The following is a 17,235-nucleotide window of genomic DNA, read 5'->3' as shown; positions in this document are numbered from 1 at the left end:
TAGATATTCTTGGCAATATGATTCAGGCAATAAAAATGAAGTACTGCCTGGAACAGTCAATGTGAACTACATGAAGTTTTGACATAAATCTAAATATAGGCATACCATCTAATCTCTCATTAGGCATTTATAAAACTGGAAATGATTAACCTGAAGAACATTTAAATCAAAGAAAAAGCGGGTGAAGGAAAAACATCAGGTCCTCCAATAGGCTGCTTCCAAAGAGCAACGACCAGCTCACAGCAGTCAACTCCAGTGGCAGAGACAGAGATTCTCTTTTTCTAGGATAATTTATGTTCACTTGTCAACTTTACTGCTTGAAATTTAGATGGCTGAGGACAGGGTTAGGAAACAGAAGGCATTTCTTGGAGAAGCAAAACTTGGTAAATAAGTGCTTCAAGCAGGATATTTTACTAGAAGTTAGTGAAAATGTGTATTTCTATCCCAAATCTCTACTCGCCACCATTGCTGCCTTGGTACCATCGTCTGAAAACCTTTTCCTAGTGGTGCTGTTGAGAACTAGTGAAATATTTTTCTTCTCATTATTTCTTAGCTCTAGCAAGTCTGCCAGTTAGGAGGGCTATGCAGTTTAATCCAGTTTGGTAGCTACTGATTAGTGGTAGATCCAAATTACTCTGCATGGTAATGCTATGCCTCTCCCAGCCTGGTCAATTACAGTGGTCATATGGCTTCTTCTAGCACATGGAAGCATATAGCATGCATCTTTCAAATGTTCTGGTTAAACAAGAATGTGCTTTATTTCTCTCACCTCGCTCCATGGCAAGTAGAAATGCCCCAGATGGTGGCTGCTCCACCCACCTGGTTTAGTGCATGCACAGCATGTTGAGATTTTGAGGTTGCTCCAAATATAAGGTTGCTGCATCATAAGCGAGAGGTCTAGTCTCACTGATATGAATTTGTAGCCTGTTCACTATATGCAAACTAGGGTGTTAAACTAGAAAAGAAAATGCACATCAGTTAAGCTAGAATAATCTTCTACCACTTATACATTCCTACCAATACACATTAGAACTGGAATAATTAGTAAACTGTAGAACTCTCTTATGAATTGCTGAGATAACATTTCCTACAGCTGATAAAAAGCTATGCTTCCTGAAACAGTTACAAATACAGGCTAGAGGTCTACCCAAAGGGAGACACATATAACAAGTCCAAGTTAAAGAGAAAACATTATTTTGTAATTCACTCTAGGTGAGAAAGGAGCCCTGGTGGTGTAGTGGTTATGAGTTGGGCTGTGATCTGCGTTGTCTACAGTTCGAAACCACCAGCAGCTCTGTCAGAGAAAGACTGGGCTTTCTGCTCCGATAGACAGTTCCAGTCCCGGAAACCCATAGTGGTTGCTGTGAGTCAGCAACGACTTGAAGGCAGTGGGAAGACCAGGAATTACTTCATTCAACTGCTTTTATTTTAGAAACAATTCCATATATTCTAACATCTTGTAAAGTACCAATTACAGTTACTAACCATGATGTAGTATGTACTATGCTTTAATTGTTCTTTATTAACCATGGATAATTAAGGATGTCTGTGGGGTTCAATTCTATATCAACTTGTTCCTGGATGAAAGTGTTGAGGTGGAGTCCACTCCATCAATCCGGCCACACATAGCCTGATGATGCCTCCTTGGAGCTGTGGCCTTGAACAGGAGAAACACGAGGGAGCTCTCTTTTGCCCCAGGCCTTCCTGCTTGCTTGGATTCTGTGTCTGTCTCCAGACGTGGCCTCATGTGGTGGGTGACCCTAGAACCTGTCAGTGCCTTGTCATGTTCCCAGTGACTTAGATACATGCGACTCTACACCCACCAGCCTGAGATCTTCCTTAATCCTGAGGTACCTTTCTGCATCATAGGCCTGCAGTCCTGGGGCCCTGAGGAGGCCCCATCTAGTATCAGATCCATGGCCTTGAGTTGGGATGCCTTCTTGATATCATATTATGTCTTGATATATAGTTCTTATACATATATGAGCACCATTAGTTTTGTTTCTCTAGATAACCCAGCCTACCATCGCTTATCATCAAAATCACTGTTTTTTCAATATCATCCGTAAGGCACTCTGGTGGCACATTGGTTAAATATTCAAGTGCTAACTAAAAGATGCATAGTTCCAAACTACAAGCAACTCCTTGGGAGCTCTGTCCCTGTAAAGACGACAGTCTTGGAGGGGCCTGATGTGGCAATTCCTCTGCCTCAACAGCAGTGGGCTTTTCCAAGATCATGTTCCACCAAGTTAAACTTTTAACCATGAAGATACTAATTGTTCAGTCTATCTATTCTTTTCTCTTATAAAAATTCTAATCATTAATATCTGTAATTCTATTACTTAAGCCTCTAATAAATCATTATCCATTGTCACTGAGTCAATTCTGACTCATAAAGCTGAACATATTGGTACAAAATTTTTTAAAAACATAAAGAAATAATAATATTTAATAAATTTGGCCCAAATGATTACTCTTTAGAAAATTAGCATACAATTTTAACTTGAGTGGTTTAGAAAGTTTTAGCTGGATAGTTTACTCAAAGTAATGAAATGCTAAGTTCACATTCACCTTTTATCATTTCTTTTTAGGTTTATAAATTGGAAAAATACTGCAACAGTATGAATTCTAGTTCAAAAGTTTTCAGTAAATGACTTACTCATTTAGTAACCATTTAATTTTAGATACATTCTCTAGCTCACTAGTTTTAAAATCTCTTTCAGAGAATCAGCATGTATGGAACAGACAAAAAGAAACAAGTTCTATAAGGGGTATTGAAGTGGGTTGGAGTCACAGGGAGCTAGAGAGAGACCTTGCCTGTTTCCTTATTACCTGGTTACATAATCCCACTCCCACTGCCACCTTCTAGGCCAGGTGCTTACTGATGTAATCAACATGTAGATTTTACTTTAAAAGTTAATGCAAGAATTTTCCTTTGGGATTTTCAAAAATTCACACAGTGCTAAATAAGAGAATAGAAAAACAGTGGGAACTTAATTCTGTTTTTGAGTGAGGGTAAGGAGGCAAGAAAGACCCCAGCCCACTGTATAATGCACTGTACCAGTAACATATGAGATGTGCCTGTAGGTAGTGTGAGTGTCGTGGCCTACATCACAGAGGGCTAACATCTGGTTTTGGGGTGGAAGGGGCAGAAAGGTATTCAAAGGAATGTGGATATTAAGAGCATACAGGTGTGCTTAGGGTACTCTGGAAAGAATCCATTGTGATCAATGAAAGGGAGGTGTGCTGGGAGGACCGAGATCAGAAAGTAGGCATGGTGGGGATCAAATCGAAATGACTCAACTTTTAAGGGCCTCCAGGACCAGTGGAGATTTTCATGGAATCTCTCTTTAGAGCCAAAGTGGGCATGACTGAAGAGGAAAGATGTTGGAAGAGCCATGGTCAGTTCAGGTGTACAGCTAGCTCTAAGTCAGTTTCATGATTCCTCATTACTGTCATGTCATATCAACATAACATAACATAACATCCCCCAAACCACTGTTTTCCCTCTCTTGCAGATCAGTCTGGATTTTCCTGTTTTTGATTGGAGAGTTAACATATCCTCCTGAAGAGTTGACCTTCAGGACAGGGGTTTGTTATTGGATACGTCCCAAAGCCAAGAACATGGCAGGCAGTCAACACACATCTGTTAATGAAATACCCAAGTTCTCCCATTTGAGCTGTGCCCTTCAGTACATCTCTCAGTGCTTTAACCAAATGGTTGGCCAATTCTACCACCACCATTTCAATGTACTTCTTCCCATAACTTAGGGGCCTACACACATCTGTGAATCTTCCTGGTGAACCCACCCTTCCGCAAGGCCCTCTGTTTCCCAATGGGTGAATGACATGGCTCTACTGTCCAATAATCTTAAGCGGGGATATTAATGAGAGTAAAAGAGAGAACACAAGACAATTTATAAGTTCTCTCAAGCTCTTTTCTCATTGTACACTCTATTCATGTTCTTTATTTTGATTATTTCCCTTTCTTTTCTTGGTTCTTCTCTCCTCCCCAAGCCCCCAGAGTAAAGAAATGTACATTTAGTTAACCACATATTTATTTCTTCTTCTTATAGCTATTTAGAGCTATGTATTTCCCTAAGGACAACTTTGGCTGATTTCCCACAGATTTTAATATGTAATTTTTATATTCTAGTGTCCATTAAGTAGTGTATTTTAATGTAATGGATTAATTCCAGAAGCAGTTGTTATTTAAGTTGTTATTTTCATGTGGCTTTACATTTTAAATATGTGTATAATATATCCCTTGTGTTCCATTAAAGAGCCTTGGTGGTGTAGTGGGCTGTTAACCACAAAGTCAGCAGTTCAAGCCCACCGGCTATCCTCATAGATGAGGCTTCCTACTCTTGTTGTGTGTTTACAGTCTTGGAAACCCACAGGGGCAGTTCTATTCTGTCCTATAGGGTCATTAAGAGTTGGAAAAGAATGGCTGAGAGAGGATGTTATACTTGGATTGGAATGTATTACTAAAACGGTCTCATTGTCTGTAGCAAATGATACATATTGGTAAAGACTTTGATAACCTCATCATTTTATTTGGACATGCTTTCAGTATTCTGATTGCATCACACAGCCTTGTTGTTTTGAGACCTGGTGGTGTAGTGGTTACGTATTAGGCTGCTAACTGCACGGTCAGCAGTTTGAAATCACCAGCCACTCACTTCTCAAGCGAAAGACTGGGCTTTCCACCACTTCCATACTGAGTTTAGGTCTTGGAAACACACAGGGACAGTTCTACCAAGTCCTTTAGAGTGGCTGCGAGTCAGCATGGACTCAATGGGATTGTAGTGTTTTTGTTTGTTTATAGGCTTAATATATATTAGCCCTTATTGAATCTTTGTTAAACCCTCTGATTTATAAATTAAAAACCACTTTCTAAGAGATTTTAATGAAAACCCTTTCCATATACATGCATTTGAAAACCAAAAAAACAAACTCATTACCGCGGAGTCAATTGTGACCCGTAGCAAACCTACAGGACAGGGTAGAACAGCTCCAGTAAGTTCCTGAGACTGTAGCTCTTTACAAGAGTGGAAAGCTTCGGCGTGTCTTTGAAAGGACATGATAAATATGAGCCTGCAATCGATCATCTAGACGATACTTGGGATAACTGATTGGATCGCTCCACCACTTGTCTGTAAGTTCGCTGTACTATGGTGGCTTGCATGTTGCTGTGACGCTACCAGTGTTTCAACACCAGCGGGGTAACCCACGGTGAACAGGCTTCAACAAAGCTTGCAGAGTACGCACAACAATGAAGCACTGTCAGATATGGCACTGGAAGATGAACCCCTCTGGTTGGAGGGCACTCAAAATACAACAGAAGCACCTCCTCATGGTGACCTTCTTTAGCTGATGTGGCACAACTCAAAATGTAAAGAAACAGCTGCAAATGTCCACTCATCATCAGGATGTGGGAAGTATGAATCCTATACATCTAGGAAAATTAGAAACCCTCCAAAATGAAAAGGAATGCAGAAGGATCAGTATCCTAGATAGTACCTAACTGAGACGGACTGGTATTGGCCAATTTGAGTGGGTAAACATCAAAAGGGTTACCATGCCATGAATGACAAGTGCAAGAGAAATGGTGCCGCATTGATGGTCAAAAAGAACATTTCAAGTTTACCCTGAAGTACTGTCTGTGACAGGTTAGTCTCATGAATGCTGTTGGTGATAGTCTAATCTATGTAGATGTCTATAAGGAAGTTCTGTTAATATAACTATTATTCAAATGTAGGCACCAACCACAAAAGCTGGTGATAAAGAAATTGAAGTATATCACCTTATTCAGTACGAAATTTATCAAATATGCAATAAAGATACATTGATAAATATTCGTAATTGGAAAGCAAAAATTGGAAACCAAAAAGAAGGAACCACAGTTGGAAAATATTGTCATGGTAATAGAAATGAAACTGTAAATTGCATGATATAATCTTGCAAGACCAATAATTTATATACTGCAAATACCTCATTTTCAACATGAATAGTGACTGTGCCTATGGACCTTGCCATAGAGAATACAAAAGATCAAATCCTTTAAATCTGTAGGAAGCGATAATGAAGGTCAATTTCATCAGCCAAAGCAAGGCCAGGAGCAGACCGGGGAGCATATGATGAGCTGCTCCGTAGGTTAAGTTCTGTTTGAAGTCACCTTTCTTTGGAATGGGCACAAAGATCACAAACAAGTATTTCTAGTCAGGTGGTCAGGTAGCTGTTTTCCAAATATCTTGATGTAGCTCAGTGAGTAGTTCCAGTGCTCCCTTGGCTTCATGACACATTTTAATTGTTATTACATCAATGCTAGAACCCTTGGTTTTTCTTTAATGCCTTCCTGGAAAGTTGACATGTGCATCTAAAAGCTTCATCAAAGGAGTCAAAAGCATACCTACATGCTGGGGCAAAAAATTTGGCGGTGACATTTCAAATAAGTGAGTAATTTCTAAAATTTACAGAAAAATCCAACCTCTCAACAAGAAAATGACAAATATTCCAAGTTAAAAATGGGCAGAGGGCATAACATGAACAGACGTTTCACCAAAGAAGACTTTCTGGCAGCCAACCAACATGAAGAAATGCTTGTGATCACTAATCATTCAGATCAAAACAACAAACGAGATACATTAACAGAAGGGTTAAAAACAAACAAACAAACAAACAAACAAGACCCCTAGAAAATACTGGTGCAAACGTGGGGTCATTGGAACCTTCCTACGCTGTTCCTGGCCATGTAACACAGTGCAACCATGGTGGACAGCAGTATGGTGCATCCTTTGAACGTTGTGAATAGAAATATCATGAGCTCTGAAACCAATTCTGACTCGTGGCAACCCTATGATAGAGGACAGGGTAGAACTGCCCCTGTGGGTTTCTGAGACTGCAACTTTTTCCCGGAGTAGAAAGCTTTGTTTTTCTTCTCCAAAGCAGCTGGTAGTTTTGAACTGCTGACCTTGCACTTACCAGCACAATGCCTAACCATTGACCACTATGCCACTAGAGGTTACAGAAATAAGAGTGTGGCATTAAAAGATATATTCATACCTATGTTATTGTAGCACTATTTATAATAGCAAAAAGATGGAAACAACCTGCATGTCCACAGAGCAAGAATGGATACACTTTGGTTGGTACCTATAGACAATGGGATATAAGGCGTGGCTAAAGCATAATAATCAATCTGCAAGACACCATAGCACAGATGAATCTGCAGGACATGATGGTGAGAGATATTAGTCAATCACAAAAGTTAAATGTTGTAAGAGCTCAGTATTATAAAAATCAAGAAAAAATATTTTCACACTAAAAGATATATTCTTTGATGGTTACCAAGAGTAGGAAAGGAAGAGGGGGAGGGGTGGTTAGAGGGTAGATTATGTATTAACTTGGGTGATGAGACGACAATATAAAATATGAGGAAAGTTAGGAATAAAATAATGGAGGCAAGGAAGATATAGGGACGCTTGCCATAGTTAAGGGCAATAGAGGCAAATATTATTATACATACATCCTGTAAGAGTGGTGTTCTGTGAGTACGTGCTTGGACAGGTAGATGTTTGGATGGACATGCAAGCTGAACAAGTATGGCAGAAAAAACTCACAAATATAAGTAGGTTTGTTAAGAACATTTGTATATGTATATATTTTTCTTCTATTATTTTAACTAAGGAAATAAATCACTGGGCCTGATGGCTCAGGACCATAGTCTCAGGGGACACGGAGGTCATAGTTCACAAAGAAAAGGCTCTACATCCTACTCTGGGGGGTGGCAACAGAGGTCTTAAAAGCGTGTGCGCAGCCATCTCAGGTGTACATATTGATCTCTCTCTGCCCAGAGGAAATAAGAATGATGTAAATCGACACCTGAAAACAATTAATCCATGGACTAATGGACCACACAAACACCAGTCTCCAAGCCCTGAGACCAGAGCTGCTCTAAAAAGGGTAACATTTGAAGGCTCTGAATGGAGTGAGAGAAAATGTGGAACAGAACTCAACGACCATAAAAGAGATCAGGCCTGATGGACTCTCCCAAACTATGGCTCTTAGTCACCTTTCAGGCCTGGATCTGAGTTCACCCCATGTTGGAATAATCAACAAGGGCAGCACGGACCCTAGGACAGGGGGGAGGAAAGGAAGAGTGGAAGCAGGAACCACTGGGTGGCATAGGGATAGGCAATGGTACAATGAAGGGCCTGAGCGGAGTAAAACTGTGTATAGATTGTTCAATGTAAAAGTGATCTGCTTTGTAAACTTTCACCCAAATCATAATAAAAAATTATGAATAAAGTAAAAAGGAAACAAACACCAAAACCCTATGGACGGCAATGCTTCGATATTCAATCAATTGTGCTGATAGTCCAGGCCAGACGCATTCTTGTTCTGCTGTGCATGGGGTCACCAGGCGTTGAAGGCCAGCTTTGGCCTAACTTTGCTGTAGTTAAAACTCGTGACACCAAGTCGAAGCTGTCTCGTTGTGATCCTACAGCGTGGAATAGAGCTACCCGTGGCTTTCGTAAGTTATGAGTCTCCCGGAGCAGAAAGCCTGGCTGGAGGCCTGACGGTGTTGACTCTGTGGCTCGGAGTCCCACTCATAGCCCACTATCTACCACCAGGCCTCTCAAAGGAGGGCTTGCTGTATGAGAACCATTGTGCAACATGAGCTTACATTCGACCATCCAAAGAAGAAAACGTTCAGTGTCCATAATCTTAATTAACATGGTCCTTCCAGCCATTGTTTTTTATGTAATATATTACAATTCTGGATTTCATATGCCTGTGGCTGTCATTCCATTTTGGAGGGCATTCTGTTAACAGGTATAGGATGAGATTAAGATCTGACCTTAGTAGAGGAGGTGAATAGGGCCACATTCTTTGTTTAATGGTTATCTTGGTTACTGGTACTTTAATGGCTGTAAGTAATGGTATGCTTTAGCTAGGATAAGAACCTGCTTCTGGAGTAACCTGGGAAAAGACTTGGCTGATTAAGATTAGTAGGAGGCCAATGCCTACCGGAAACCTCCTGCTGGAGGCCCCAGGTCATAGGAGGGAGCACCTACCCCCCCAAAAAACAAAACTAAACAACAGAAAAAAGATCTGCTGGGCAAAACATTAGCAGTATGCATTATCCCACCAGACAAGCATCAAACAACTGGCTCTGAGTTAGTACACCCAGTGGCATCATCTGGGAAGGTTCTCTCTGGTCACAGTGGATTTTTTATAAAAGTAGTTTCACTTGAACGGGGTTTTTTTGCAATGGCCAATTTAAGAGAACAGTTGGCAGCTGTGAAATTTTGTTTCCTGTTCAGGAAAAATGCCACAGAAACTGTTATGATGTTGAATACTGCTTACAAGGACAGTGCTATTGGAAAATCTCAAGTGTATGAGTGGTTTTCTCCTTTCAAGAAAGATAAAATGGTGACTGATGACAAACCTTGTTCTGGACATCCGTCAACTTCCCAAATGGACAAAGATATTGCCAAAATTCATGCACTTGTGTTCAAAGACATAATGGACCACTGAAGAGATGGGAAAGTTATCTGGACTATCTCAGTTCAGCAAAATTTAATGGAAGATATGGGAATGAGAAAGGTCACTTCAAAATGACCCTTTTGGGAGTGGAAACGTGTCAAGCTTTGAAACAACAGTTCCGAAGTGAACCAGACTTTTCTCCCAAGGTCATTACTAATGACCCCAAAAGCAAACAACAATCAAGCATGGAAGATGCCATCATCACCTGTCCCCCAGCCCTCCCCCCGCCAAAAGCTTGTCAAGTGAAATCAAAGATCAAGACAATGCTGATTTGGTTTTTGACGTGAAGGGAATAGTGCATTTGGAGTTCATTCCATCAGGTCAGATTGCTAATCAAGCTTTCTACGTAGAAGTTCTGAAAAGATTCAGCAACAATGTGTGACAAAAAGGGCCTGATAGGTGGCAGATGGGGGAGTGGTAATGCACTTGCTCAAGCAGTATTCTCAGTGGGCCAGTTTAGGGCAAAAAACAGCATGACTCTCTTATCCCATGATCTTTACTTGCCCAACCTTGCTCTGTGTGACTGCTTTATGTTTCTGTGAATGCAGAGAGACATGAAAGGACAGCAATTTGACTAGGTAGAAGAGGCGATGAAAAAAAAAAACGAGGGAGGTGTTGTCAGCCATCCAAACAGATGAGTTTGAAAAATGTTTCCAAGAATGGAATCACAGATTTGAAAAGTGTACTAAGTATAATGGAGAGTGATAAGGTTGTTTTGTAAAAAAAACAACAACATAGCTTTGAAAAAATTCCAGATTTTTGGGGGTACCCCCTTGTATGTACACAAATAAGGTACAGTCCAGCACTGGAGACTAGCTGATCATATTTGGTTTAAGGGTTATATATTAATTTGGTCACACTATTAGCATTCAATGTCACTCCTACCCAACGACCTTCCCTGCATTGGTTTGTTGAGAAGGTGGGGTAAGATACTGATAGGATTCCCCTGTGAATAATTGTGACCAGGATTCCCTGCAATCCCATCCTGTGGGGTATTAAATGAGCCTTCTGAGAAGCAGGGGACCTGAGCTCATCACTAGCAAGAGCCAGGTGTGGAGCACGCCAGCTGTACCCACCATCTGGGTCAGCCAGGTTTCGTCACTGCATTTGAGACTGACCAATGCCCTCCACGATGGAAGGCATTTGCTTAGACTTTTGTGAATTTCTATGGACATTGCAGCAAATTCCAGAACCCAGAAACATGAGGGAATATACTCAAGGGAGGTGTAAGGGGGAAACGGAGCAGACTAGCATCCTGGAAGAATTGGACATCTGGAACGTCTTCAATCTCCAACTCCTTGGGAAATTTTGGTATTAATTCCTACAAAAGAAATTATTACCACACATACACTAAGTCTCAGGAGTTAAAAGTTCCTGGCAGTAGGAGGAAGTATTATTAACAACAACAGAAATTCTGACCAAAGTTTAAATATTGTACACATTAGTAGAATGCACATCTGCCTGTGAATCTTACCTGGCTTTATACTTCATTTTTCCATAGCTCTATTTGCATTATATACATTTTCCGTTGGTCACTATAATTTCTCTACAAAATGAGGGAGGCAATTGATGGATAGAGTGGGAAATGACAAAATTTTTCTGGGGAGTAAGGTAAGCACAGTCGATATGAAAGATAGCCATCTCAAAACATCCCAGTTTTCTACTTCCTAAATACGTTTATGATTTTCACTAAGATTTTAAAATAATTATTTCGAACTCCAAAAATACCCCGAATGTTTGAAACTCATTTTGAGGAAAAGCTAAGGCCCACCACTAAATTCACATTCTCAGTCTTAGCTGTCTGTTCCCTGTTCCCCGAAGTCAGGGCCCCCTTTCAAACATTTCCTTTTGGTATCCTTAAACTTGATCCACAGCCTCCCTTTCCTCTTGAAGTAAGGTAGATCTCATATTTTATTTTCATTATTATCCAACCATTGTGTCCATGGGACTAGCCGTTTCTCTTCTTTAAGTTTTCCACAGTAATCCTCTGCACTTGTGTCTGGTGCCGTGAACTTCTTTCGGAGGATTTGGAGAAAAATCCTTTTGCTGCCTTCAAAATGAAAGGATATCTAGGCCCAGTAAAGTAATCTAGGCCAAGAATCCATAGTTTTAAACTTTTCTACTTTTTACCCGCATCTTGGATCCAAAGAACATCTTACTTAAAAAAAAATTATTTCATTGGCGGCTCATACAACTCTTAGCCCAATCCATACATCCATCCGTTGTGTCAAGCACCCTTGTACATTTGTTTCCCTCATCATTCTCAAAACATTTGCTCTCTACTTGAGCCCCTGATATCAGCTCCTCATTTTTCTCCTCCCTCTCCATGCCCCACTCCTTCATGAACCCTTGATAATTTATAAATTATTATTATGTTGTCATATCTTACACCATCCGACGTCTCTCTTCACCCACTTCTTTGCTGTCCATCCCCCAGGGAGGAGGCTATATGTAGATCCTTGTAACCAGTTCTCCCTTTCTCTCTCACCTTCCTTCCACCCTTGCAGTGTCACCACTCTCAACACTGGTCCTGAAGGGGTCATCTGTCCTGGATTCCCTGTGTTTCCAGTTCCTATCTGTACCAGTGTACATCCTCTGGTCCAGCTGGATTTGTAAGGTGGAATTGTGATCATGATGGTGGGAGGGGAGGAAACATTTAAGAACTAGAGGAAAATTGTATGTTTCATCATTGCTACACTGTACTCTGACTGGCTCATCTCCTCTCCATGGCCCTTCTGCAAGGGGATGTCCAATTTTGTCTTACCCTTTTTTCACTGAAGGATTCCTGTAATTAGCTTTTAGTTTTTCTAATTCACAAACTTAAAGTATATTAATCAGAATGTTCTCTTTGAAATTAAAGACTGATTATTCTCTCTTAATTTTCAGAATAACTTGTTTCTTCAAGTAAGTAGAAGTGGGGATTTTTTTTTTCCTCTCAGGAATTTCATTCAATTATTCAACTTATGGGAGAAAGTTGAGGCTTTCTATTCCTGTAAACAGTTACACTGGGAAACCCAAAGAGGCCAGTTCTATTCTGTCCTATAGGATTGTCATGAGTCATTGACTTGATGGCAGTGAGGGTGTTTCTGTTTTTAAATTCAACTTATATGCTTCCTCTAAGACTCTTTCTATGGCCTGCAGTGGACTTAAGGCTCTTCCTGCCCTACTCGAACATCTACTCCTTTCGCCCTCTGACCCGGCCCGGATGTCAAGCTCAGGAATTATCTGTTTCCTTAAACATGCCCCCTGGGACACTGACAAATCCTGCTGAAGATTTACACCCTCTACTTCATTCTGCAAAACCCCCAAAGGGCATCTGGACTGAAACTGTCCATGGCTCCCTTTCCCTTGGGGCTCTGTGTCTTCAGGAGAGGAAGACAAGGGTAGCAGGAAGAGTCCACGTTTAATGATTCCAGGATTCCCCTGGGTAATAGCTAAGCTACAAAAAACCTCTCTGGCAACCTGAAACTGTCCCCAGCTCTTTATCAGCTTTTCCTTGGATTCTGGGGCACCACCATGTCTAGTTCAATTTATGCTCAATATAGTGGTGGGTTTCTATGGAAAAACACCTAATTTTACATGACCTCAGCCAACATGTGGCACAAATGGTTCGGCAGTGGGCTACCAGCTGGAAGGTTAGTAGCTCAAACCTACCCAGAGACATGTCAGGCGACAGGTCTGGGAATCTGCTTCGGAATGCTCAGAGTCACAGAAATCCTGTGGAGGGCAGTTCCTCTCCCTGCCAGTGGGGCTTCCGGAGTCAGAAGTTCCTTGGTGGGAACTTACTCTTTAAAATGCACCAAGCTCTTTTCTGCAGGCACCACCCTCTCTCACAACACTTAGGCTTATCTTACCTATCTGCTGGTTTTCAGCATCTTTCCAGCTGTTTTTGCTTTTATTATATGTGGCATTTCCCAAGTTTGTTCTGGGAGATAATAATTGTGCCTCAGCATTAACAGGTGTTATGTAAAAAGTGAAGAGAGGAGCTGAGTTTCATAAGCACAGGGATAAATAAAATTAGACGATTTTCCTATGTTATACAAAGCTCCAGTATAGGAAGAACATACGATATAGTGCTCTCCAAAATTATATACATATATAAAATCACGGATCCCTATTTAACCTGGCATATCACAATAAACAGTAGTGCGTTGACCATGCTTTGGGAAATTATACTTTCCAAAACGCAAAACCAAACTCACTGCTATCATATAAAATTGATTCTGTCTCTTTAAGACAGGATAGAACTGTCCCTTGTGAGTTTCCAAGACTGTAACTCTTTTCGGAACTAGAAAGCCTCATCTTTTTCCTGAAGAATGGCTGGTGTTTTCAAACTGCTGACCTTAAGATGTGCAGCCCAACATGTAACCACTACAACACCAGGGCTTCTCCAGATGCTGGTATTTACTGCTTACAGAGAGGACTTACATTCCTTGATTTTTTAATCAATTGCTGCTATTTTTTCCACTTCCTTTAAAAAAATACTGTCATTGCTACTTAATATTTATCTTTATTCACCCTGTTTATAATTCTTGGGGCTAGTTGAATTTTTACATCTACTTTTAAAATGTTGAAACTTGATTTTAATTTTATGTAGTTATCATCGAACATATAAAAGTTTAAGTGAGCTAGGGGGCTTAATTTTTAGCATGTACTTATAATCAAAGCTTCTATTTTAAATGTTTGCTTACTACTGATAATGCATGTTTTTCTTGTTCTTTTGGTAGATCAGAGCCCCACTGGAATTTCTCATTACTGCTCAGTTCAGACAGTTGTAACTTTCCTTCAGCGTACAGCACCCCAGTGGTCTTTTCTTTACACTTTCCACAATATAAATTTATGACTTTTTTGAGCTTGAAGCAATTTGGACCCCTAAACTTCTGGTAGTGATTTATAAGATGCTCTCAAAAGTAGTCATGAACCTTACTGGTGAAATCAGACTGCTAAATTATGTTGGTTCACAAGATAATCCCGGAAAATAAATTTTCTTACACTCCCTTGTAAATACCTCAATTTACATAAGAGTGTTTGGTACGACTGCATCTTGTTTATCACTCTTAACTTTATTGCACTTTGCAGATTTAAAAAACAAAAACGGTTGTGGCAATCCTACATTGAGCAAGTTTATAGGTACCATTTCACTTTCTGTCTGTGTGTCATGTTTGGGTATTTGTCCTAATACATCACTTTTTCATAATGTTGTTACACACTTGATTGACTAAAGCCCAGTGCAAATGTAACTTCTATATGCTCTGGGAAACCAAAAAGTCCATGTGACTAACTTTATTGCGAATATTTGCTTTATTTCCCAGGTCTGGAAGTGAGTCTGCATTAGCTCCAGGCTATGACTGTACAGAACTTTATCAACAATCTGAAATAAATTTACCGCATATACTCGAGTATAAGCTGACCTGAATATCAGCCAAGGCACTTAATTTTACCACTAAAACTGCATAAAAAATGTGTTGACAAATGGCTATACATGAGTATATACGGTATATGTAATTTTCTCATGTTGGTATAGTTTTGGTTAAATGAATGTTCAGTTTTTTACTTTGATATGGGGACAAAGAACTCAAGCACAGGCCTGGGGGAAAGTATATTTTTCCTGATCCCTTCTCTGGTGGCCAATTCCTCTGGCTGTGCTGGCCAAATGACAGACCATAGCTGATGACAAGGGAACTAAGGGCAAGAGGTAGTGGGTGATGTTAAACCACTCTACTCATAATTTTTCAACTGGCAATTACACGTTAGAGAAAAATACTTATCGAAAGATTATAACTGCCTTATTAGAGATATGGGAAAACTGGGAATAATTCAATTGTCTAACATTCAGAGAATGGGTAGGTAGAAAGTATGCTAATTGATGAATATTATGAACCACATTTAAATTTTTTTTCTATAAAAACACATGAGTATATAAGAGAGGGAAGATCACAGATGGCTTTTTTAATCAGAAAAAAATAGATGAAAGTAGAAAAAATTTAGATATAAAAATGTTTGCAGTGATCAGACTATCTAATATAATAAATATATTGGAGGAATAACTGTTATTTGCATGAGACATGTTCTTTGAATTCTTTTGTTTACTGAAGTTACCTTAAAAATGCAAGTTCCTAGACAAGGTACTTTATCTATAGGTAAACTATAATTATGAGTATTAAAATATTTTACCTGTAGGCAAACAATAATATTTATGGGTATTAAATTCATGCAAGTTATAAATATATATACATATATATAAAATCACACACGTGTATATGTATATATAAATCACACAAACACACACATGAAAGATCTCCAAAAATCTGTAGAAATGTTGCATTATTTTTTAATTCCATTTTTTCTATGAGCTTTTAGAAGGTGCACATGTACACACATGATATATTGCTGTGGATAAAAGGGCTTTCTTGTTAAATATGCTATCTATATTTAGAAGAAACACATGTTTGCTTTTTTACAAGAATATAGTCAATTTTCCTAATGAGTATTATCAGAAGGGATATGGTCAAAATTTCCTTCAAATAGCTTCACCTCCACATAAATTATGGAGCAAGTTATCCCAAGTATGTCATATGAAAAGCAATAAGAACACTCAAGACACTGTATTCTCAAACTAAGACGTATGATATTCTAAAAGTAGAAACGTAAGAAAACCTGAGTTAAGTTTGTCTAACTTTTGAAAAATATGTGGATTCTTTGGCTGAACTCTGCCAGTCGTCTAAACCTAACGAACAAATGCAGTTACCTGGGGTTGGAAACAGAGAGGGGGTGGGGGGGGAGCCTACCTGCCAGTCTGGTTGCCTGACTGTGAAAGTGACAGCGTCCATAGACGCCAACACTTACACTCCACACTCAAACAGGGCAGAGGGAAGGGAAGACAGAGCCATCCTTAAATGTTGAAAAGGTCTATGTAGAATAAGTTCTATAGAAAGAGAAACTGTGAGGGTGTTTGGTTTGGGGCAGAAAAGCACCCGAGAGACAGGCACAAAGTCAAGCAGCTTTCCTCTGTACACACTTATTGACTGTTTACATCTGTCTGAAGGCGCATGAAGGCATAGGAAATACTGCACTGCGTGAGATGCACTCCTTCTCCAGTGGGAATGCGGAGGGCATGGAGCTGACACACACGACTGCCTCCTGGGCATCAGCTTCCAACATTGTCAGTATGAAAGGAGAGGACCAACCCAACCCTCCTGGGCGATCATCTATGTTATTCACACCTTCACCAGGCAAAGGAGGCCTGAGAGTGTAGGGGTTACAAGTTGGAAGTTCAAACCACCAGCAGCCCTGTAAGAGAAAGATGGGTCTTTCTACCCCTGTAAACAGTTACAAGTCTCAAACCTTTCAAGAAAATAGCATCAGGACTATTTCTGAGCATGACGCAAACATCCTTTCTTAATCTTTCAATAAGGCACATATGAATTTAAAATCTGCTCCAAATGGCCGCCCCCAGGACTGCTTGCTGGGAAGCTGAGTGCTTCATTCACCCCCTTGATTTCTTTACAGTGGCAGCTCTCACTTATTTCTGCCATGCTTTCTTTATATTGACACATATTTTTATTAAGAAAACATTATATCAACATTAAAATCATTTTTAAAGAAAACAATTAATCCACCAGCTTGTCACTGTATAAATCGATCTCATTTGTCCATCACATACATAATGTGCAGTTGTAATTG

General features: G+C 39.9%; 1 protein-coding gene across 1 annotated transcript in view; it reads right to left on the bottom strand.

Annotated features, from left to right (window-relative positions):
• The window catches only part of MAN1A1 (mannosidase alpha class 1A member 1), a 203,686-nt gene that overhangs the window by 119,308 nt on the left and 67,143 nt on the right, over nucleotides 1-17,235 (bottom strand). The window lies entirely within an intron of this gene.

This window comes from Tenrec ecaudatus, chromosome 7, assembly GCF_050624435.1.
Source record: "Tenrec ecaudatus isolate mTenEca1 chromosome 7, mTenEca1.hap1, whole genome shotgun sequence".
Taxonomy (NCBI): Eukaryota; Metazoa; Chordata; class Mammalia; order Afrosoricida; family Tenrecidae; genus Tenrec; species Tenrec ecaudatus.
The sequence above is the reverse complement of the archived record's forward strand: the minus strand, read 5'-3'. Positions and strand labels throughout refer to the sequence as shown.